The 24,045-nt window shown below is 39.5% G+C and overlaps 1 pseudogene; it reads right to left on the bottom strand.

The window, feature by feature from the left end:
* Positions 1-189: 189 nt before the first annotated feature.
* On the bottom strand, positions 190-23,872 carry LOC142445728 (olfactory receptor 5D13-like; annotated as a pseudogene).
* Between the last annotated feature and the right edge of the window lie 173 nt (positions 23,873-24,045).

Genomic DNA, 24,045 nt, shown 5'->3' on the forward strand with positions numbered 1-24,045 from the left:
TCATAGATTCAGGTACTGATTTGTTAGTGCTTAATTCTCACTGCTCTTATTAAATATATATTTGTATATTATATATATAATTAATGTGTATACATGTAAATGTATAAATGGATTTAGATTTTGGAACATAATAAGTTGGTATTGATTAACTTCCTGCCTGATTCTTTTACATCTTGTAGTTCAGGGAGCTCAGCATCGGATGAGCACTGTGTAAAACACACAGACCACCTTGATCGTAAGCCATGAGCCTTTGGAGTTGGGCACACAGTAGAGAAAAGCATGGTTCCGTGGAAAATGGTGATGGTGGTGGGAGGCACAAGTGGAGAATACCTTATGGTGTCCCCCAGGGGAAAGCATTTCATGAGAGGGATAAAAATGAAAGCACAGGAAGTGAGAATTATTTGGGGGCTGATGATTTCATTAAATATGGCAAAGACTACAACCATCTTTTGATCAATGTAAGTGACAGAGCAGGACGCAGACACAATGGCAGCATGCTCACAGAAAAAGTTATTTATGAAGTTAGTCTCACAAAAGGATAATGTCAACAGAAAATAGGTAAATATCAAGGACCAGATTATACTCCAAAGTATGAGGCAGCCACCGGCATCACAAAGCTTAGAGTGCGCTGATACTGTGTACATCAAGTGGTTACAAACAGTCACAAACCAGTCATAGGACATCACTGCCCACATGAATGTCTCGGTCGCCACAAATATGCAAGCCGGAAGAATTGAATGACACTCCTGTAGAGGAAATGGTTCTGTCTTCCACAACCAAGTTTTCTAACAGTATGGGTGTAACTATTGAAGACTAACGGATGTCCACAAAGGACAAGTGGCTGAGGAAAAGCACATAGGGCAGTGAAATGTAAGACCGATCCTGATGGCCGTGTTCATGCCCAGGTTACCCACCAGAGTGACTGCATATGGTCAGGAAGACCATGAACAGGGGCAGCTGCAAGTCCTGGTGTTCTGAAAAGCCCGAGAGGATAAATCTTGGTTCAGCACTCTGATTTTCTTGATTCCTGTTGAGAAAGTAGGAACTTTGTTTATCTTTAGAAACAAAACTTTTTAAGTTAGCAATACAAAATGGAAAGGACTATATGAGACATATTCAGTGTCTAGCATGATTTTTTAAAAATACTTTGATTGGAGGCTCTTACATCTCTTAACCATCCATACATTCATCCAGTGTGTCAAGTACGTTATCATATATGCCGCCATCATCATTTTCAAAGTATTCACTTCTCACTTGAGGCACTAATATCAACTCCCTACTTCTTCCCTCTCCCTTCCACATCTGCCCTCCCTCACTAACTGTTGATAAATTATAGATTATTTTTCCATATTTTACATCGTCCTCTATCGCCCCTCACCCACTTTTCTGTTATTTGTCCCCCATGGGAGGGGGTTATAGTTTGATCCTTGTGATCCATTCCATCTTTTTTCCCCCACCCACCCCTAATCCTCCTGGTATCTCTACTCTCCTTGTTAAGCCGGAGGGGGGGGGGTACCTATCCTAGATTCCCTGTGTTTCAAGCTCTTATCTGTAGCAGTGTACATACTCTGATTTAATCTGTTTTGTAAGGTAGAATTGAGGTCATGATTGTGGGGTGAAAGAAGCACCAAAGAACTAGAGGAAAGTTGTGTGTCTCATTGGTGCTTTACTGCCCCTTGACTGGCTCATCTCTTCCTTGTGACTCCTCTGTGAGTGGATGTCCAATTATGTACAGATGGGCATTGGATCTCTACTCCATGCCATACCCCATTCACCTTGGGTATGGTTTTATTCTGGGTCTTAGATTGCCTGACATCTGATCCCTTCAACACCTCGTGATCACACAGGCTGGTGTGCTTCTTCCGTGTGGGCTTTGTTGCTTCTGAGTTAGATTTATCCTCAAACCTTTGAGACCCCAGTCACTATATCTTTTGAGAGCCGGACACCATCAGCTTTCTGAACCACATTTATTTATGCACTCATTTTGTCTTCAGGTATCATGTCGGGAAGGTGAGCATCATAGAATGCCAGATTGTTAGAACAAAGGGAGGGTTCTTGTTTTAAGGGAGTACTTGAGTCGACATCCAATGTCCATCTGCAACCTTAACTCTTAACATAGAGATGAGCACATATTTCTATTCTTTCTCGTTATATATATTTAAATATGTACCTGCCTGAATTTAGGTCTTTAGAAATGCCCTTTGCCTTCTGGTTCTTTCCACTATTTCCTTTTACTTTCCTCTTGTCCCACCATTATGTTCGGACTTCATTCAGGTTTAGTAATTCTTCACTGCTACATTGCCCTTAATTAAGCTCCACTGGGCATCCTATAACCTTCTTTCTATTGATTTTACTTCACTTGTTTTCCCTTCTCCCTGGCTTGGTTCCCCACACCACCTTCCTTTCTCCCACCACCCCTTCTCCTGTATGCCTCTGGAACCACTGGTCCCGTTCTTTTCATCTCTGAACTATCTGTCCCGCCTAACTTAACTAGATAGACACACAGATACAGTAAAAAGTGAAAAACCCAGGCAAAGCCAAATAAAACAATAAAGGATGTCAAAACAAACAAAACAACAGCAAAATAACAATAACAAAAAGAACGCAACTGAAAAAAATGGAAAAGCTTATAAATAGTTCAAGGTCTGTATGTTGGTCTTTATGAGTGTTTTCCAGTCGAGTCTGATGGGGTGCTACAGTCTGTCTCCAAAGTCCATATTTTCTATTTCCCCGGGGTTTCATCACTCTGCTCCCCTTGCTGCTCTGCTGCATGACATCAGTGACTCTCCCCAGCGTGATGGGGCCAAACCATGCACTATTCCCTCCCTGTGTCTCCAGTGCTTCCCCCTGCAGCTCCATGGTTCAGTGAGGAACACCTTATCCCCTAGTGGGACCAGCCCTATGGTCCTCACCGTGAGTTGTCTGCTCTGGGGCTTGGTGGGCCAGGATGTCCTCTCCTCTCAATCCATCCCTTTTCATTTCTCCCCTATGCTCTAATCCAATGCACCTCTCTCCCCAAGCTGTAGTCCAAGTGCTGTACTCTGAAGTTCATTCTTCTGAGGGGTGGGCTGGGGTGTGGGGTGTCACATAGTTGAGATTGGGGCTGACCCCACAGACCTCTCTATTGGTTCCCTGGTCCATGCCAGTATGTTGTATTCACGTCTTAGTGCATTGGGTTGAAGTCTTGTCTCTCTCACCTGTGGAGATATAAACAATACTCTTCTCTTGCATGGGTTAATGCCCTGCTCCCCCCACCCGTGTCTTTCTCCCCCCTCTTTCTTTACCCCTCTTATTTAGCTGGCTGCCGTATTTATCCCTGAATTGGGTTTGGCCCCTGCCTTAGTTATAGGAACTTACCCCAGGGATGTATGTATATAGTAGTTTTTCCCTTATATCCCCCCTCCTTTTTTTTTAAGCTTATGTCAGAGGGTCCATGTTGTACTTGTCCTTTTGTGCTTGACTTGCTTCATATAGCATGATTTCTTCCAGGTCTTCCCACACAGCAATGTGCTTCATGTGTTCATCAATGCTTTTTAGGGATGCATAGTACTCCACTGTATATATGTACCACAGTTTTTGATCCATTCATCTGTTGATGGAAACATGGGTTGTTTCCAACTCCTTGCAATTGTGAACCATGCCACAATGAACACCGAAGAACAGATTCCTCACTGTGGTTCCTTCTCACCTCTTTTGGGTATATACCCACTAGGGGGATTGCTGGGTCATATGGTAGCTCAATCTCCATCTGTTTTAGATATCACCAAATTGATTTCCATAATGGCTGTACACACCTACAGGTCCACCATCAGTGAACAAGGGTTCCTATCTCACCACAGCCCCTCCAACACTTGTTACTTTCTGACTTCTTGAATTGGGCTATCTTTGAGGGTGTTTAGTAGTACCTCATAGTTGTTTTAATTTGCATTTCTCTTATGGCTCATGGTCAGGAACATTTTCTCATTATGTTTATTGTCCATTCGGATTTCTGCCCCTGTGAAATTTCTGTTCAGGTTCTTTGCCCACTTCCTTAGTTAGTTTTTTTTCTTATTTAAGCTTGCAAAATATTGTAGATTTTAGCAATAAGGTCTTTGTCTGATGTGTCATAGGTTAAGATTTCTTCCCAGTAAGTGAGCTCTCTTATTACTCGCTTGGTGAATTCTTTAGATGTACACAGGTGATTTACCTTCAGGGTATACCACTCATCAATTTGTGGCCCCCTCAATATTTGTATCCTTCCTAATTTTCTGATAGCCATTGTATTCCCTGTGCCAAGGTTCTCAGGTTTGTCCCAATTCCCTCATTAATGGCCCTAATAGTTTTGGTTTTACCTCAAGGTCTGTGATCTACCCTGAATTTATTCTTGTGCTTGGAGTGAGGTAAGGGTCTTGCTTCATTTTTCTTCAGGTAGATATCCATTTTTTCCAGCACCACTAATTGAATTGGGTATCTGCTTCCCATTTGATATTTGTTGGACCCTTATCAAAAATCAGTTGCCCGTTTGCTGATGTTTTTATTTCTGGGATTTCAGTTCTTTTCCATTCTTCTGAATATCAGTCATTATACCAATACCACAGTGTTTTGACCACTGTGGCCATATAATATGTGTTAAAGCCAAGTAGAGCAAGCCCTCCCACTTTGTCCTTCTTCTTGAGGAGTTCTCTGTTAATTCTGGGTATCTTCCCTATCTTTATGAAGTTGGTAATCAGTTTTTCCATCTCTTTAAAGAAGGATAATGGTATTCATTTCAGGATAGCATTAAACTTATATAGTGTCTTGGACAGAACTGACATCTTTACTATATTGAGTCTTCCAATCCACAAGCATGGGATATTCTTCAATTATTTTTTTGAGGTCACTCTTGGTTTCTTGTAATAGTGTTCTGTAGTTTTCCCTGAATAAATCTTTTGTTTTTAGTCAGGTATATCCTCAGATATTTCCATTTGTGCTTTGGTACTATCTTTGTATGGCCTCTTCTGTGATCTTGTCTGATGTGTATAGCAGTCTGATAGTCTTCTGTTTGTTGATATTGTATCCTGTCACTCTCCCATATTCCTCTATTGCTTCCAACACTCCACATAAGGAGTTTCGGGGATTTTTTATGTATAAAATCCCATTGTCTGTGAATAATGATAGTTTTGCCTCTTTCTTCCCCAGATGAATACCTTTGATGTCTTTTCATTGCCATAGATTGTTAGCTAGGACCTCCAGTATGATGTTAAATAGGAGTGGGGACAAGGACACCCTTGTCTGGTTCCATTTGTCAAGGGAGTTGTTTTCATCACTTCTCCAATGATTATCATGTTGGCTGTTGGTTTTTCATATGTAGCTTGTATAATATTGAAGAATTTTCCTTCCATTCCTATCTTCTTGGGTATCTTAACAGGAATGGCTATTGGATATTGTCAAATACTTTTCCGCATCTATCAATATTATCATGTGGTTCTTATAATTTATCCTGTCGATGTTGCTTATACTAATGGCCTTTCATATGTTGAACCATCTCTGCATCCCTGGCATGAATCCCACTTGGCCATGGTGAATTATTTTTTATATGCTTTTGTATTCTATTGACTGGTAATTTATTAAAGATTTTGCATTGATGATCATTAGGGATATTGGTCTGTAGTTATCAATTCTTCTGGGATGTTTGCCTTCTTTTGGTATCAGAGTTATACTAGCTTCGTAGAAAGTGTTTTGGAGTTTTCTGACATAAGAGAGATATGAGAGAAGGGAGGGGGGAGGGAGACTCCGGATAGAGCAAGATATGACAAAATAATGATGTATAAATTAGAAAGGGCACATGAGGGAGGGGGGAGCGGGGAGGGAGGGGGAAAAAAAGAGGACCTGATGCAAAGGGCTTAAGTGGAGAGCAAATGCTTTGAGAATGATTGGGGCGGGGAATGTATGGATGTGCTTTATACAATTGATGTATGTGTATGTATGGATTGTGATAAGAGTTGTATGAGTCCCTAATAAAATGTAAAAAAAGAAAAGGGAAAAGAAAGAAAGAAAAGAAAATGATTAGGGCAAAGAATGTACAGATGTGCTTTATACAATTGATGTATGTATATGTATGGACTGTGATAAGAGTTGTATGAGCCCCTAATAAAATGTTTAAAACAAAAAAAAAGAGAGAGATGAGAATTGACAGAAGTGAATGAAAACTGAATCTGTAGAACTCAATTATACAGGAGTGGGGAAAACACCACCACAGAATACAGAAATGAAGTGCATGTAACAGATAGCAATAAGGACAAAAGTAGACTCTTAAAAACAAAACAAATGACATGGAAAACAAGCTTGAGAAATATTTTAAAAATGGAAGAACAAACCCTTTTAATTAGAGAGAAAAGCCTACATATAGAACAAAAAATAACTATATTATAAACATATTTGGTATCTCAAGGTAGTAAATCAAAGTAATGTAATAGGAGAAAACTGAAAAATAATTCAATAATATTTTCCTAAAATAGTTAATGACTTAGACTACAGATTGAATGTATACATCTTGTGTCAGGGTGGGGGTTAGAGGATATCAGTATATAGTGATCAACACTGAGCCATCTCCCAGTGAATTTACTGGAATTCAAAGATAGAGGAAGAAATCTGAACATCAGAAAAAAAATTTAAAGTTACCTGTAAGAAGAAACACTAAGATGTTAAACTCTACAGTAACATTCACATGAAAAGAAGGTAAAAACAGTACTTACAAATCATGACAAACATGTTGGTGGTAGCATTATAGATACACAAGTATACCACAAAGAGTTGTTAAAACACTCTTCAGCCATTCAGAATGGTAATGTAGAGTGTAGACATTTACTAGAGACAGTAAAAATATGCAAGCTGTAGTGAGTGGGACTGCATATTACAGAATGTCAATTTAGTATCTGAAAGGATAAAAAAAGACAAAGGGAATCTCAATACATTTACATAAAAATCAATTCCATGAACATTAGATACTTAAATTTGAAGATTATGGAAGATAAATTAGGAGAATACCTTTCCATCATTAGACTATATACAACTTACTATATAAGAAACAATAAGCACTAATTATAAAGAAAATAATTAATGTAATCTAATTAAAAATAGAATTTTTCTTCCAAAGAAAGCTAAAATGACCATGGTAATTGTATAAGACACTAAAGCAAAAATGGAAAAAGATATTTTAACCTATTTTAGCAAAAATGACCATATTCAGAATATATAAGAATACTCACATCTCAATATAAGAGTGACCACCCACCAGAAAAAGACAAGTCATTAAATAAGCACTTGGATCCTCCTAAATTGAACCTGGGTCAGGTCCCCATATGAAGGATTATAGTGATAATGAAATCTTCAGAAATCAGCTAAATGAGGAAAGAAAAAAAAGAAAGAAAAAAACACCACAGAACACAGAAATAAAGCTCAGGTTGTCAACAGCAATGAAGGAAAAAAAAACAATTCACATTTTTTAAAATATAGCAAATGAAGGACTAATGAATAGTTACCACAAACTAAAGACCTGGTTCAATGAATTGCAGGACTATAGTTTAATCCATTCACCTTTCTCTTGTAAGAAGAGATAAACCTGAAGAAATTGTTACCAAATGTTACACATCGCAGTAAATCTGAGGTGGTACAGGAGTGGACTGTAGTGGATGCTGTAACATACAAGCCAGACTCATTCCTCAGGACTAAAGCAATCCTTTCCCACATGTACACAGCATTTGAGACTGATGATGCCACTGAGTACCTTTTCCAGGAATTCCCGTCAGGTAATTCCCTAAAGGTCAGGACCCTCCAAAGTCAGGACAACTTGAGGTCGCCTTGTCTCCACGGTCCCAAAGGGAACCCCTGAGGCTTTTTTTTTTTTACTGCATCCTGATTCACTGCTCCTTTTGCCCAAATCTATTTCTTCCACCTCCTACCAAGTGTTCCTTCAACCTGAGAATATTTCCCACTTAATTTCTTTCAGGCAAATGTTAATCTCTCAGCTCATTTCTAAGCAATCTCAACCTACGACAACCACTTTTACAAACAATTAAGTCAAGCATACATGCAACAACATAGTAATTCAGTATGGCCTAGCAATTCAACATCTGGATCTATACCTTAAAGAAATTGATAAGCATTGGATACATATATCAAACTGCCGATAGCAGAATTGTTTGTATTAACTCATATTGTAAACAGCCCAAAGATCAATCCATGTGGACTGGATCTATAAAATGTGGTCTGAGTCATAATCCATACTGCTATAAGAAATGAACAAATTAGGAGGGAAAATTATAATGACGAATCTTACAAATATAATATTTAGTCAAAGAACCTAGGCTCAAAATTATACTTGAATAGGACTCTAAAAATCAAAATCCCTTAGGTACTATGAATATAAAACATATAGTCCATTGATGTATTAATAAATTATAAACTATAAAGCAAAGAAAAGAAAAGACGCGCATATACATGGTGGATACAGAAGCTGCTTTGATTCAGGAAATCACAAAGGGCTTCTGGGATGCCAGTGGTACCTAATATCTGAGCTGTGATGTTTGCCCAAGTGTTCTATCACCTTATTTTGAATGCATTTTTGTACCCGTGGGGCAATTTTACCAAAAACATTTAGTGTTGAAAAATTATTTAAGAAGGATCATTTCTCCCCTCATCCTGGACCATCCTTATGAATGTTTCTATATTTGAACTCCTTGTTGCAAATGCTGACCCATTCCTTTATAATCCCCAATTGTCAGTGGTGTGACTTTTACCAAAATTGCTTCCTTCCTCTGAGCTGCACTTCTATCCCATATTTAATGTTAGTAATAGTCACCTTTTAGGGTCATACTGCAGGCAGTGCTATCACATACTAGGCTTTTGATGAAAAGTTATTATAATGAGTTTATTATCCTGTCATTGTTGCTAAAGGCCATTTAATGAGTCACTGCAAGTTGGAATTAGCAGAAGCAAAAAGGATGATTATTTAATAACTTACATCAATAGCCCCAGACAGCATGAACTCCAGGCATCTCCAACCCTCCATCCCCATTCTGCAAAATTACTAATGTTGAGCATTCTAGACAGGAAGATTTTTGTTTAGCTAAAAAGGCTTTAGTTTCTGTTAAAATACAAGTCATTTTTGTGTGGTGTAATTTGAGAAAATAAAAATAGTATTTGGAAAGGGGGGAGGGTAGATATTGGGGTTTACTAAAGAGAATAAGACATTACAAAACAAGAGGAAAATAAGAAAACAAACTTGTTGCCAGCAAATTAATTCCAACTCATGGTAACCCTTGTGGTATAGAGTAGAATTGCTCCATAGGGTTTTCTTGGCTGTAATATTTATGGTAGCAGATTGTTAACCTCTCTTCACCAGCACCGCTGGGTAGTATGTGCTTGCAAACTCAATTGGATAAGCGAGGTGCTGCTGTACCTGGGTAACATCTGGCAGGGCCATCAATCTGCTGCCTTCTTTTACTCCTCACTCACTGCTTCCCCCTGGGTTTTCAAGAGACCCCAGATATTTTTTTCCGGAGAAGTTCTATTAAATGTTTCCTTGGGTCTAATAATGAGGAGAGGAGACAATTAACAGAAAACAATGTTTTCCATTAATTGTTCTCTAGGGGGTTGGAGAAAAGAAACTAGTGGTGACTTTTCTTAGCTAATTCCATTATTCTATTACTTCATCCTATCATGAAATCTTTTTGTATTTTTATGTTGTTAAGAGCCATCAAGTTCATTTCAACTCACAGTGACCGTATGTACAACAGTACAAAATACTGCCCTTATCTGCACCATCCTCACAATTATTGGTATATTTGAGCCCATTATTGCAGCCACTGAGTCAGTTCTTCTAGTCAAGGGTCTTCCTCTCTCTTGATGTCCCGCTACTTGATCAAGTATTCTGGACCCAGGACTGATCCCTAGTCTGTGAGATGGAGTCTCATCATCCTTGCTCCTAAAACCTATTCTGACTGCACTTCTTCTAAGACAGAAGGTTGCATATTTTTCTAAAAGTCCGTGGTAACTTTCAATAATCTTCACCAGCACCAACAATCATATACATCACTTCTTCTGCCTTCCTAATTCAATGCTCAACTTTCACATGTAATGTGAACCAATTGAAAATACCATGGTGGGGCACATGTAACTTAGTCCTCAATGTAATGTCCTTGTTTTAAAACACTTTTAAATGGTCTTATGCAGCAGATTTACCCAATGGAATGCATCAGTTCATCTCTGAAGTTCTGTGGATCCAAGCTAAATGAGGTCCTTGAAAACTTCAATCTGTATTCATTTTTCATAATGTTATCTATTATGTTTCAGCATAAGGATTTGGGTTTTCTTTACATTGAGTTGCAATCCATACTGAAGTTTGCAGTCCTGAATTGATCTTAATCTTTGATCTTTTCCAACAAGTGCTTCAAATTCTTGATTTCAGAAAGCAATGGTATGTCACATGCAAAGTGGCTGATAAGCCTTCCTCCAACACAAATGCCAAATTCTTCTCCAAATATTCCAGTTTTGGATGATTTGCTGATTGTACAGATTGAATACTTATGGTGAAAGGCTAGAACCTTGACACACATATTTCCTTTCTCTGTTGAACAACTTCCTCTTGGTCTGAATGCAGGATCCTCATGAGCACAATGCAGAATTCTCATTCTACTCAATGTCATTCTCACAATCAAATACCTTTGCATAGCGCAAACACACAAACTTATTCCTGGTATTCTCTGTTCAAAGCCATATTCAATCTGACATCAGCAATGCTATCTCTCCTGCCATATCCTCTTCTGAATTTGGCTTAAATATCTGATTGTGGTTGTATATCATGTATTTCATATTGTTTGATAATTTCTGCCTTTGGTTGTGTTGCCTTTTTTTTGGCACAAGTATGGATATGGATTTCTTCCATTCCATTGGTCAGGAGCTTTTTATTAAAAGTCTTGGTGTAGATTAGGGAGTGTTCCCAGTGCTTCGTCAGCTTGTTGGAACATTTCAGTTGGTATTCTGTCCGTTCCTGGAGACTTGTTCCTCACTAATGCCTTTGGTGCGGCTTTGGAATTCTTCCTTCAATACCATTGGTTTTGGATCTTGTGGTTCCTCTTGAAATGGTTGAATGTTGACCAGTTCTTTTTGGCGCAGTGACTCTTTGTATTCCTCCATCTTCTTTGGATGCTTCCTGCATCATGCACTATTTAACCCATAGAATCTGTTCACATTGAAACTCAAGGCTTGAAGTTTTCCTTCAGTTCTTTCACATTAAGATATGCTGAGCATGCCCTTTTGGGGGGAGGGATACTTTCTGCTTTCAGATCTTGGCACGTTTCCTTCTAATACTTTACTTTGTCTTTTCAAGCTGACCTTTGGAATTTTCTGCTCATAATTTTTTCTTCATTTCTTCTATTTCCTTTAGTTATTCGATGATAAGGGAATGCTTCAGGGTATCTTCTAATATTCACTTTGACCTTTCTTTCCTGTCTTTCTAATGACCCTTTGGGTTCTTCATGTATGATGTTCTTGATGTCACAAAACAGGTCATTAGGTCTTCTGCTATTTATGTTTAACGAGTCAAATGTATTTTTCAGATGCTCTCAGAATTCAGGTGGGATACATTCAAAGTTATATTCAGCTCTTATGGATTTGTTTTAATTTTCTTCAAAGTCAACTTGAACATATCTGTGAGCATTTGAGGACACATTCCACAGTCAGCTCTTTGTCTCCTTTTGGCTGCTGATATTTAACTGTTCTATCTACTCTTCCCACTCACTTCCTACAATTGAGTAGATGTTGAATCAGAGTCTGTTTGATTCCTGTGCATTACATCTGGTGAGTTTCTCCTATACAGCCCCCATTTATATTGCTGAAAGAAAGTATTTGCAATGAAAAAATTTTGGGTATTGTAAAATTCTCTTTTTATCAATCTTTACTATGTTTATGTATTTTTATTTTTGAAATAATTTTATTGAGGGCATGTACATCTCTTATCACAATCTATGCATACATCCAGAATTCTCTTATGCAGCCTTTATCAGTCCATATTATTTTGGATCAATCTATTTTGAGGACGAAACTCTTCTTCTATGGCATTTTGAGTGTCTTCTGACCTGTGGGACTCACCTTCCAGCACTCTTTATGATAATGTTTAGCTCTTGTTTTTAAAGTTTTAAATATAGCTGACAATGTTCTGAAGCTATTTATTAGATTTTGAGTGGTGGATTACTCAGAAGTGAAAACCGTATTCCATCTTCATAATTTGGTCTGAGTCTGGTTGCTCTGCTGAAACCAAATAACCTTAGTTAGCCCTGTTAGCAATTGAAGAACTGGTGGAATAGCTTTCAGTCATCACAGCAAAATGTAAGCCACCATGTTAAGACAGATGGACAGACTAATGGTGATATAATTTTTATAATACTTGTTATATGAGACACTGTTGTGAGACCTATTAACTCCATCCTTGTAATATCCTGGGCTCATTTGACAGATGTGGAAGCTGAGGCACAGGAAGGTTAAGTGTCTTGTGCAAGGCCACCTCACTAATCAGTGACAGAGCCAAGTTCACACTCAGTCTGTGAAACCATAGAGTCTGGCGGTGCTGTGTGTTCCTGACTCTAATACCTAGCTGGTTCAAATTCTAAGCTTGTCCATTTTTAGAACAAGAAGGAAGCTTTATGTGTATCCAGAAGGAGCATCTTTAATTTCATTTTAATGGTCAACATTGAGTGCATAAGCACAAAGCAGAAGGTAAGTAAAACAAATGGCACCTTGTTGCTTTTGCAATTGTCAGGTGCCTACAAGTCCCTTCAGACTTATAATGTCTCTATACACAACATAATAAAACCTTATTTTCTAGACTGCCCTCACAGTTGTTTTGATTGAGGTGCAGCCATTGTCAATTCTTATTTATGGGACCTTCTGCTTTTTCATCGATCCTCTACCAAGCCTGATGTCATTGTTTAAGGACTAGTCCCTTTTGATAACTAATCCACAGCACGTGACACACCGTCTTGCCATCCTCACTTCTAAGGAGTTTTCTGACTGAAATTCCCAATATAGATGTCTTAATTCATAGCCAGTCCATGGCACATTCACCATTCTTCACCAACACAATAATGCAAAGGCATCAATCCTTCTTTCAAAAATGTATTCATACACAAAAGACTTGCATACGTTGGACATATTGTCAGGAGAGAACAGTCCCTGGAAAGGACTGTGCTTGGTAATTGGAGTGGGAGTGAAAAACATGATGCCCTGGACACAATAGAATGACTCTATGGCTCCACTAATGGGCTCAAGCAGAGGACCAATTGTGAGGATGGTGTGGGACTGTGAAATTCTTCGTTCTGTTTTACAAAGGGTCGTTATGGGCCAGAGCTGACTTGATGACATCTAACAACATAGGTTCCAAATTAAAACAATTATTGTTCTGAAATTCCCATTCTTTGAAACGTTATCCATAATTTGTTACAATCCACATGGTCAAGTACCTTTGAATAGTCAATGAAACAAAAATAAACATTTATTTTATTTCTACTTCCAGTCAAGATCCATTTGATATAGACAATGCTCTACATTCAATGTTCCCTTCTGAATCTGGCATGATTATCTGGAAGATTCCTATCAATATAGTGTTGAAAATATTTTAACTTCAGTAAACTTTTACTTGTATTTGGTATTAATATCATTCTATCATTTCTGTATACTTTTGGATAACTTTTTTTAATGGGCATTGTGTTTGGCTTAGTTATCTAAAGAAGCAAAACCAGTGATGTATATATGAAATTCGTATATATAAAGAATACACATAGTTAAAGAAATGCATATCAAGAAAGTAACTCACACAACTGTAGAAGTGGGTAAGCCCAGTTCTGTTCAAGTCCATGGGTCAGATGTTAACCTGGAGACTTTTACTGACTCATGTAGCTTCTGGGGCTGACGAACCAGGAAACAGAAAGATCATGGTTGGTGGACTCAGAAATGGATGAATCCAAGGCCAGCAGGTTGAAGTCAAATTCAAATGGCTCCTAGAATCAGCAGGCATATGGCAGTCCATTACTCAGTTCACAAGAACAGAACTGAAGATCAATGAGCCAGGTGCAGGATACAGACCAACAAAAAACGGGGAATCTTTCCAGTGTCTGTTTATACAGGAGCAGACTACATCCCCGGAAGAAACTTCCCTTCGATTGCACTTGAATCTAATCTTCTTACAACTTTTTGGTTCCTTCCAAAAGCCTCATCCTGAAGTTGATTACACTGTTTTAGGTCACACCATGGGGGATTACCAGGCCTGAACCATTGACACAGAACCTAGTTTTCATGGACACAAAAATGGATTTCTTTTAGTTGTCTAGACACCTACCATTTTGTGAATTTCTTGGCATAGACCTGCGAATGTTTCCATTTATTCTAACATCTAAATGTGCATCCTAGGAATTCAGGTATACTTGTTTTTCACCAATGCCTTCACTTCAGTTTGAACTTCCTTAAGTCCCATTGGTTCTTGATCATGTGCTACCTCTTTAAATGGTTGAACATTAACAAATTGTTTTTGGTAAAATGGCTATGTATCGCTTTCATCTTCTTGTGCTTCTCCCTTTGACATTCAATATGTTCCCCTTAGATTCCATCAATATTGCAACTTGAAGCTTGAGTATTTTCTTCAATTTTTTCAACTTAAAAAAATATTGACTATGTTTCCCCCCTTTGGTTTTCTGACTCCAGGTTGTTCCCTTTTCTGTGTAATACTTTGTATTGCTAGTGTTCAGGAAATGCTAGCACAACTATTATTTTTCTCCAGTTGTTATTATTCTAGGCTGTTGAGTTGATACTGATTTACAATAACCCATTAAGATAAAGCAGGCCCCATATGGTTTAGTAGTCTTTAAATTTCCAAGGTCATACTCTCAACTGTTTTACTTCTGATATAAGTGAGGTAGACTACCAAGAGAAATGCCATTTTTTTGTAAGCTGCTAAATAACTTACCCGTTGCTTCCTCCCACCTCAGAAAGTTGACTGCTAGTTGACCTGCATGTTCTCCCTCCCCTTATGGGAAAGTCTCTGCTGGTGATGAATTTTAGAATGTACTCCCATGTTTGCATGTTCTGGGCACTATCATTAGTTTTAACTGTTCTTCACTATATCATTTGTTCTGATTCAATATCGTTCACTTTGATGATATAATCTGGATGGTGTAGTTAGGGTACCCAGGATCTTATAGTCAATTTTGATATTGTTTCATTTATGATGAGTGTACTTTGTAATGTATTCTTGCTCTCCTTGAAGTTACCAGAATGTTATAATCAATGTTCTACCTTGTAATGCGCCCTAACCCTAAAGAATACTAACATTTATATTTTGTTTTCTGCTTCTGTTCATGCTTGCTTAGACAAAGGATAAATGAGGTGTTTTGGTTTTTTGGGTTTTTTTGCTTTAAAAGATGGACTAAAATGTGTACTTGGGACTGCAATCAAATAATCGCTTTTAGATTCTAGCAGTCTGGTTATAACTGAATAAAGCATCTTCTAAATTATCAAGACATTATAGTGGCTGACCTTTATTTGAAACCACAAATAAGCATTTTGAAATATCTACAAGTACTGTTAATAGAATTTGGTTGGCTGACTAATACACTATTTTATGGGTTCCTTTATCAAAGACCTCCATTAGCTTTCTAAGTTTCAGTAATGCTTCCCTTCATTTGCTCATTTAGGCATGAGTGTAGTAAATGCTCTCCACCATCACTAGTCTCAGTTTAATGGAGCAGTATTTTTCACAAAATTTACCCACATCCTTTTAATAGTCTCTTATAAAAACTCTCTTCAATCATGCTGTCTGAACTTGCCATATATTTACTTCCAGGGTCTTGATTGATACAGAGTGCTTTTATTCTTGGGGGGAAACTTTATTCTTAACCATACAGGTTACTCTTTTGCAAAATCACTACAATGCCCTAATACTCTGAGAAAATCATGGAGACAATACCACAACAGTTAAGACTGAATAAAATAAAAAGTAAAAAGGAGGGAAATATGCTCATTTTTCACATGTGAACTTAGGCAATGGAAGGGTGGTCTTCCATGACCATTGAAGAAGTATTTCTCTCTTGTTGTTCAGCTATCCTTAAGAAGTGCTTTTCACTCAAGGTCCAATGTCAGCCGTCTGTCTTTACTCATCATGTTACTTTCCAATCCAGATGGAGAGATGAAGGAAGCCAAGACAGTAAGAACCTTTAAGAATGGTTCTTAGACGTGTATACATAATTTCTGTTCACATAACACTGTGCAGAATTTTTCACCTAGCTTGGATCCAGCTGAAAGGGTCACTGGAAAATTGAGAAACTGACACGGAGGTCATGTCTGTCCTCATCCAACTACACAAGGGGGGAAGGAGACTCCAACTCCACACCAGTCCCCGTCGGAATGCCACAGAAGGAATCAGACAGGCCTCCAACTTCCATCCTACTTTACCCTATCCTGACACCAACCATTCTTCCCAAGGCACTCTGAGTCTCTGCTAGACCCAAAACGTGTTGCAATGGCCACACAGCACTCACAACCAAGGCTCAATATGATGGGAGTGTGTTAGGGAAGCCCACACATAAGAAATGAGAAGGATCCAGTATTTTCTTGCTCCATAGCAGCTAATTTCAGCCATGCTGGAAGACATCTCTCCCTGTTCTTCCACTTTTGAGCAACATGAATTTTGGTCTCTGCTTCTTTAGACCAGGAAGTCCACCCACCTCTCTGTCTCATTGTCTCGGTGCTGTGCCTTTTGGTGCCTCCACCACTTCGGACAGAGATCTCAAATGTGCTCTATTGGTGAATCTTCTTTCTTGACGGTCATGAGCTTCCTATTCCTGGGTCACTCTTAGACCCAGGAGAATCACAAAAACAACTAATCCAACACAAGAAATAAGTTAGAGTCCTCCACACCTATTTTCATGACTTGTCTGTCACTTTGATGTACTGTGTGGCGTATGTGCTGCTCTGACGTTGGAAGCTATGTCACTAGTGTTTCAAATGCCAGTAGGCTCATCCACATTGAACAGGTTGCAGCAGAGCTTCCAGACTAAGAGCAGAAAGGGACTTGGCTGCCCACTTCAGAGGAAGTAGCCACTGAAAACCTTATACATAGCTTCAAACCATTTCCAGATACTGAAGGTCTGGTGAATGGAAGCAGAACATTGTAAGCGGTAGTGTCAGAGGATGGGTCCCTGAAATTGAAGGGCATTCGAAAAGTGACTGAGGAGGAACTTATTTCTCAGAGTGAAGTCGACCATGGTGACACAGTGGGGTAAAGCCTATGGGAGTAGAGCCTTTGGAATCTTTACTTGCTGATGAGGTATGACACAAGGTAAGGGAAACATCTGCAAAAGTCTGCTAATAATCAGAATTGGGAATGTGAAAAAAAAAAGGATCTAAGATAATTAAAAGTGATCAAAACTGAAATTAAACTCATAATGATAGATATCCTAGACATTAGTGAGTTGAATCATAAAATCATATGATTTACTATGTGGGGAATATCACAGTCAAGAAGAATGGTGTTGTCAAACAGGATGTTTCAAAATCAATGTTGAAGTGCCAAGCTGTCTGTGCTAGGATTATATCTATCTGCCTCCAAGGAAATTCAGTCAATACCACTATTATTCCAACTTATGCACTAACTACACAAGCTAGTGATGAAGAAATGAAAGAATCTACCAATGAATTCAATCAGAAATTCATCAAATGTACAAGAAAGACACATTGATAATTATTAGAAATTAGAATGCAAAAGTTGTGGGGAGATCTCCGGAAAGAATTTTTGCAAATCCAACAACTTGTTCATAGCAAGTTCCTTTTATCAACAATAAAAAGGTGACTAAAAACATGGATTTTTCCAGACGGAATTCACAGAAGTCAAATTGACTACATCTGTGGGAAGACACAACAGAGAAGGTCAAATCAGCAGCTAAAATCAGGCTATGGGCTGACTGTAGGGCATACCATCAATTGCTCATATGTAAGTTCAAGATAAAGCTGAAGAAAATTAAAACAAGTGTATGAGGGCTGAAGTATGACCTTGAGTCTTTCCCACCTGAATTTTGGGAACATCTAGAAAACAGATTTGATCCTTGGACAGCAATGACAGAGACCTGCTGAGCTGTGTGAGGATGTGAAGAACACCATCCGTGAAACAAAAGGTTACTCAAAAGACAGAACGGAAGGAAAAAAATCCAAGTTAATGTCAGACGAGACACTGAAACTTTCTCTTAATCATAGAATGGCCAAATAAATGGAGGGAAAATGATGAAGTCAAAGAACTGAAAAAAAATTTCAAAGGGAAGGTCCAAAAGACAAAGCCAAATATTATCATGAAATGGGCAAAGATGTGCAATTTGAAAACCATAAAGAAAGAACGTGTCTACATATATTAAACTGAAAGAACTAAGGAAATATTCAAGCGCTGAGCTGCAGAATTGAAAGATTTGGGGAAAATGCTTAATTACGCAGGAATCACCAAAAGAAGAGAGTCCAGAGTCGTCGCACCAAAAAGAACTGGTTGGCATTCCACCATTTCAGGAGATAGCTCGTGGGCAAGAACCAACGGTTCTGAAGGACACATTTCATGCTGCATTGAAAGTGTTAGTCAAAAACAAGCTCCAGGAGTTGATGGGATACCTATTTAAGTGTTTCATCAAGCTCATGATGAAGCACTGGACGCACTTCTTAGTCTATGCCAGGAAATTTGGAAGATAGCTACTGGGCCAAATGAATGGAAGAGATCCACATGTGTACCCATTCTAAAGAAAGGTGACCCAATAGAATGCTCAAATTATAGAGCAATATCAATGATAACGCATGCAGAAAAAATTTTGCTGTGGATCACCCAACCATGTTTGCAGCAATACATTGACAGAGGTTCAGGCCAAATTAAGGAGAAGGGATAGAACAGGAGATACCATAGCTGCTGTCAGATGAATTTTGGCTTGAAGCAGAGAGCACTAGGAACATGTTTACTTTTGGTTGTTGACTATGCCAAGGAATTTGACTGTGTGTGGATCACAACAAACTGCGGGTAACCTCAGGAGGAGAGAGAATTCCAGAACACTTCATGGTGCTCACCCAGAGCTTATACTCGAATCAAGAGGAAGTTGTGTGAACAGAACACGGGAGTCTTGCATGGTCTAAACTCAAGAAAGGTGCACCTCAGGGTACCAGCTTCTCACCATATGTATTCAATTTGTATGGGGAGCAAATACCCAGAGAAGCTGGATGATGTGACAAATGAGAGGGAGGGTTATTAGCAACTTGAGATTTGCAAATGACACAGCCTTGCTGGCTGAACATGAGGAGGACTTGAAGCACTTGCTGATGAAGATCAAGGATTGTGCTCTTCAATGGGTATTGCAACTCAATGTCAAGAAGTCCCAAATCCTCACCCCTGGTCCAATAGGTACCAGCATGATCAGTGGAGAAAGATGTAAGTTGGTAAGGATTTAGTCTTGCTTGAATCCCCGAAAACAGTAGTCAGGACATCAAAGGATACATTGCATTGGATAAGCTACTGCATAAGACCTCTTTAGAGTGTGGACGAACAAAGATGTTACTTTGAGGAATAAGATGTGCTTGACCCAAGCCATACTGATTTCAGTTATTTCATGTGCATGGGAAACTTTCACATTGAATAAATGAGACCAAAGGAGGATTGATGCATTTCAACGGTGGTGCTGGAGAAGCAGATTGAAAATACTATGTACTGCTAACGAGACATGGAAGAAATACAGCCAGGGCTCTCCCAGAGGTGAGAATGGTGAGACTTCGGTTTACACACTTTGCACATGTTGTCAGGAGAGCCCAGTCCTTGGGGAAGGAAATCATGTTCGGCAAAGTAGAGGGGCGGTGTTAAGAGAAAGGCCCTTAAGGAGATGGATTGACACAGGGGCTGCAACCATGGGCTGAAGCAGAGGAACAACTGGGAGGGTGGTGCAGGACAGGGCAACGTTTCATTCTGCTGTGCTGTGGGTCAGTGTGGGTCAGAACCGACTTCACGGCACCTAACAGCAACAACATAGTTTTTTGCCTGTTCCCATCCGAGGGGTCAACACTGGGGACAGAAGAGTCATGCTAGGCAATGTCACTTCACCACAGAAACAGGACTATTTTGAATCCAGATAAAAAGTTGAGTGGTTTTAGTTCTTAGAAGCAGCTATTCAAGTGCTCATGTTCAGGTTCTCCTGCAGGGGCTTCCACAGGTGGTCAGATCGTTTCCTGTCTCTTTGCTGTGTTGCTGCTGCTCTGGCGGCAATAGCAAAGAGCCCACGGAAGAAAGTGCAGCATCGACTCTCCGAATAGTGAAACGGCCTCGTGTGTGAGGGTCTCTGTGACTCAAACACATTCTACATCTCACTCTTTCTAGACAGGAACCCTGGTGGTGCACTGGGTTACATGCTGGGTTGCTAACCTCAAGGTCAGCAGTTCAAAACCACCAGCTGCTCCCTGTGTGAATGAGGAAGCGTTCTACTGCTGTGGAGTTCTGGGAGACCCAAAGGGCTACTCTTCTCATTACTCTCATGGCTCGGAGCCAGAATCAACTTTATGGCCCTGAATTTGAATTTTGTTTCAGAATGAAAATATTTATGCTTTGAACTTTTTTGCAAAGTCTAGGTACTTTCAGTAATGAAACACATTTTGAATGAAATGATTCTGAGGCAATATGAATGTTGATACAATTAGTGGGGACAGGTGACCTGAGGGGTCTCTGGTGCAGAGGTTGCTGGGTTGGGGCCCATTTCTTAAGACTCACACAGTTATATATGTATCCACCAGATGGCAGTAGATACGGGAGGTGGGATGCTCAAACCACAACCGAACTCACTGCCACTGAATCGACTCATAGAGACCCTATTGGACAGAACTGTCCTTGTGTTTTTCTGAGAATGTCACATTTTATGGGAATAGAATGCTTCCTCCTTCAGATTGTCACTCATCACTCAGAAGAAAAACAAAAACCCCACTGCCATCAAGTCAATTCCAATTCATAGTGACTTGATAGGACGAGGTAGAACTGCCCTTGTGGGTCTGCAAGACTGAAACTGTTTATAGAAATTAAATATATCCATCTTTCTTTGTGAGGAGGCTGGTAGATCTGAACTGCTGACATTACAGTTAGCAGCTGTGCTAGGCTGGGTAGACTAGAGAAACAAACTCACAGCGACTCATATGTATACAAGAGAGAGTTTTATATAAAAGGTGAGTGCACATTAAAAAAGCATCCCAACCCGGTGCTGTGCAAGCCCATAAGTCCGACATTAGTCCATATATCCAATACCAATCTACAAAGTCCTCCTCAAACTCACAAAACACATGCAATGATGCTGAATGCAGGAGGAAAGCAGAATCAGTGAGCATGTAAGCATCTCAGCGCTGGCAGGGGTTTCCACAGGGCTGCATCAAGGTAGGTCCATGTGGCTTCTCCCCAGGGATATCTCGCAGGAAGTGAGCCTTGCCAGCTGAGGCAGAGAACTAGCTAATAATGCAGCTGCACACTGGTCTGACCATCAGAGAACACGAGAGACCAGAGAACAAGAAAGGCGAGGCTCACTGAGCTGTTTATTGCTCCGCACTTCAATTCATCCCACAGGTGTTTATTGGCCAGGTTGGCACAATAAACCTTAACTAGCACAACAGCCCAACCATATCCCACTACCCCACAGTCACCATGTTGTTGATTTCATTTCTTTAGATGGGTTCTGTGTGTGTACATACTATATTTATTTATTTTTAATCACTAGATTTCTTAACCCTAACACCTCTTTAGTGGTCTGAGTGATTTAAAAAAATAAAAAGCAGACAAAGTAAATTTGAAATGGCCTTGGAGCCTTTAGTGATGCACAATTTCATCACAACCAAAAACTGATCCCTAAGGAGCAGGCTGTGTTTAGTCCTGTTGTACAGAGAGTCTCCACGAGGTGGAACTGACTACACAGCACTTCAAAACCAACCAATCCTGGGTCCACAGCTAGGCTGTTACCCCAAAAGGTCCATGAACCTTGGGTGTAGTCGTTATGCATTGGGCTGCTAACTGCAGGGTCAGTAGTTCAAAACTACCAGGCGCACCTCCAAAGAAAGGCAGACCTTCTTACTCCTCTAAAGAGTTACAATCCTGGAAGCCCACAGGAGCAGTTCTACCCTATCCTATAGGGTCGTTATGAGTTGGAAATGACTTGAAGGCAATGAGTTGTTGTTGTTTAAACCAAAAAGATAGGTCAGCAGGTGGAACTCACCAACGACTTTATTTGGGACAAAATGTGAAAATCTGCTTCTACAAAGACCATAGCCTTAGAAACCAGATGGAAGCAGATCTACTGGTTGCTATGGTTTGACATCAACATGATAACAGTGGGGTTGGTTTTCTGTTTTGTTCTGCTCCGCCGTCTTCAATATTTGTTCCTCATGGAATATATTTTCCAAGGAAGCTATTTCCTCCAAGAGCCCCATTTTGTTTCCTCACTTTGAATATACTGGATCTCATCTTGCTTATTAACCTGCAAACAGTAAGCAGGGCACAGAGTTTATCTTAGGTTCCTACTGGGCAGCTAGCTCAGTTGAAGTTATTGCATGGATTTCAGAAACAGTGGGAACTCCTCTTTTTTAAAGGAGAGATCCTTTTTTGAAGGAAATTTCTAGGAAATGTAGGAGTTTAGGTTCTTCAGGTTCATATAAACAACTCCCCAACCCCACGCGTTGGAGCTCCATTCTTTCCTTAGAGGAGCCTGATAGAGATAGAGGAGACATTCCCAAGCTGTCCGTTCCATCTTCTTTGCAACTCTGCTGCTCTTGACATTGTGCTGCTCTTGACATTGTCAGGAGAGTTCTCCCCGCAGTCGCAGGAGATAAAAGTTCCCTGAGTGACTGCCATGGGGCCATCTAGCTTTCTCAGGATAGTCTGAGTTGGGAATTGTCTACCCAGAGCCTGCTATTTTCATTTTATTAATATTTCCATTGTCGTTAGTAAATGTTCCCTCACACATTTTAAATGTCATTGTCTGGACAACAATTTCAATTATTGAAAATTACTGTCTACCTTATTTACACAGGAATCTTATTTACTTTAACCACGGAAAGGTTGACACATCTGCATGCCAGGTATTAGTGTCACTGGTATTAGTCTGATTTAATCTGGGTTTCCTAAAAAGCGGAAACTAAGACAACGCTTTATGAATGATAAGTATCATCCCAGGTAGTAAGTGTGAGCAAGCAGAAGTGTAAGACATGAAGGAAATAAAATCAATTTTTAAAAGTGTAATTCAATTGTTCACTGCAACAGACACTGACTTTCTTGGTACCATGGCACTGTCATCCAAGGAGCTAAACAAAGTGCATTTCGGGAAGGATGCCCATGGAAAATAGAGAGATCAGTGTTATCCTTCAGCTTCCTTTGGTCAGCTCCACGTGATCAAATAGTTGTCCTATTGTTACTTTTCTCATACTTCCTTATTAAATAAGCATGGCCATCAGGTGCATGATATTGGACATCACTGGTTCTAATGAGACAATCACATCCTAGCTCCCTAACTTTATTTTCCATTTGTCCAATTAAAAGAGCTACTAGACACGACCTTCAGTTCACAGGTACTCACAATGCGGTATGACTATGCCCTTGATTTGACCCACCTGCAATTCTGAGTTTCACTTGTTTTCTCTGAGTCCTTCTCATGTTCAGAAACCCCAGGGGGTTAGAAATGATGAGGCCCATGTCCTGCATGAACTTGAAAATAATCAGATTTCTGGAAATTTTTATTCTCTTTTAGTCTTACCGACAAACTGACCAGTTGTTTTGTGACTTAGCTCTTTCTTGTAGAATCGTGTTAAATGCATCCAGCAGCAACCAACCCATGTTGTAGACATTCTATTTTCCTACTTTTCATCGAAAGCTGAAATTTAGTTTTCAGCAATTCTTATAGAACCTCCCCTTCGAGCTACCACAAGGGACAATTGAATCAAACACTTTGTTTTTCAAAACAAAAATTGCTATCCTCCACTTTTCAATAGTACACTTTTTTACACATT

Source organism: Tenrec ecaudatus, chromosome 4 (genome assembly GCF_050624435.1).
Source record: "Tenrec ecaudatus isolate mTenEca1 chromosome 4, mTenEca1.hap1, whole genome shotgun sequence".
Taxonomy (NCBI): Eukaryota; Metazoa; Chordata; class Mammalia; order Afrosoricida; family Tenrecidae; genus Tenrec; species Tenrec ecaudatus.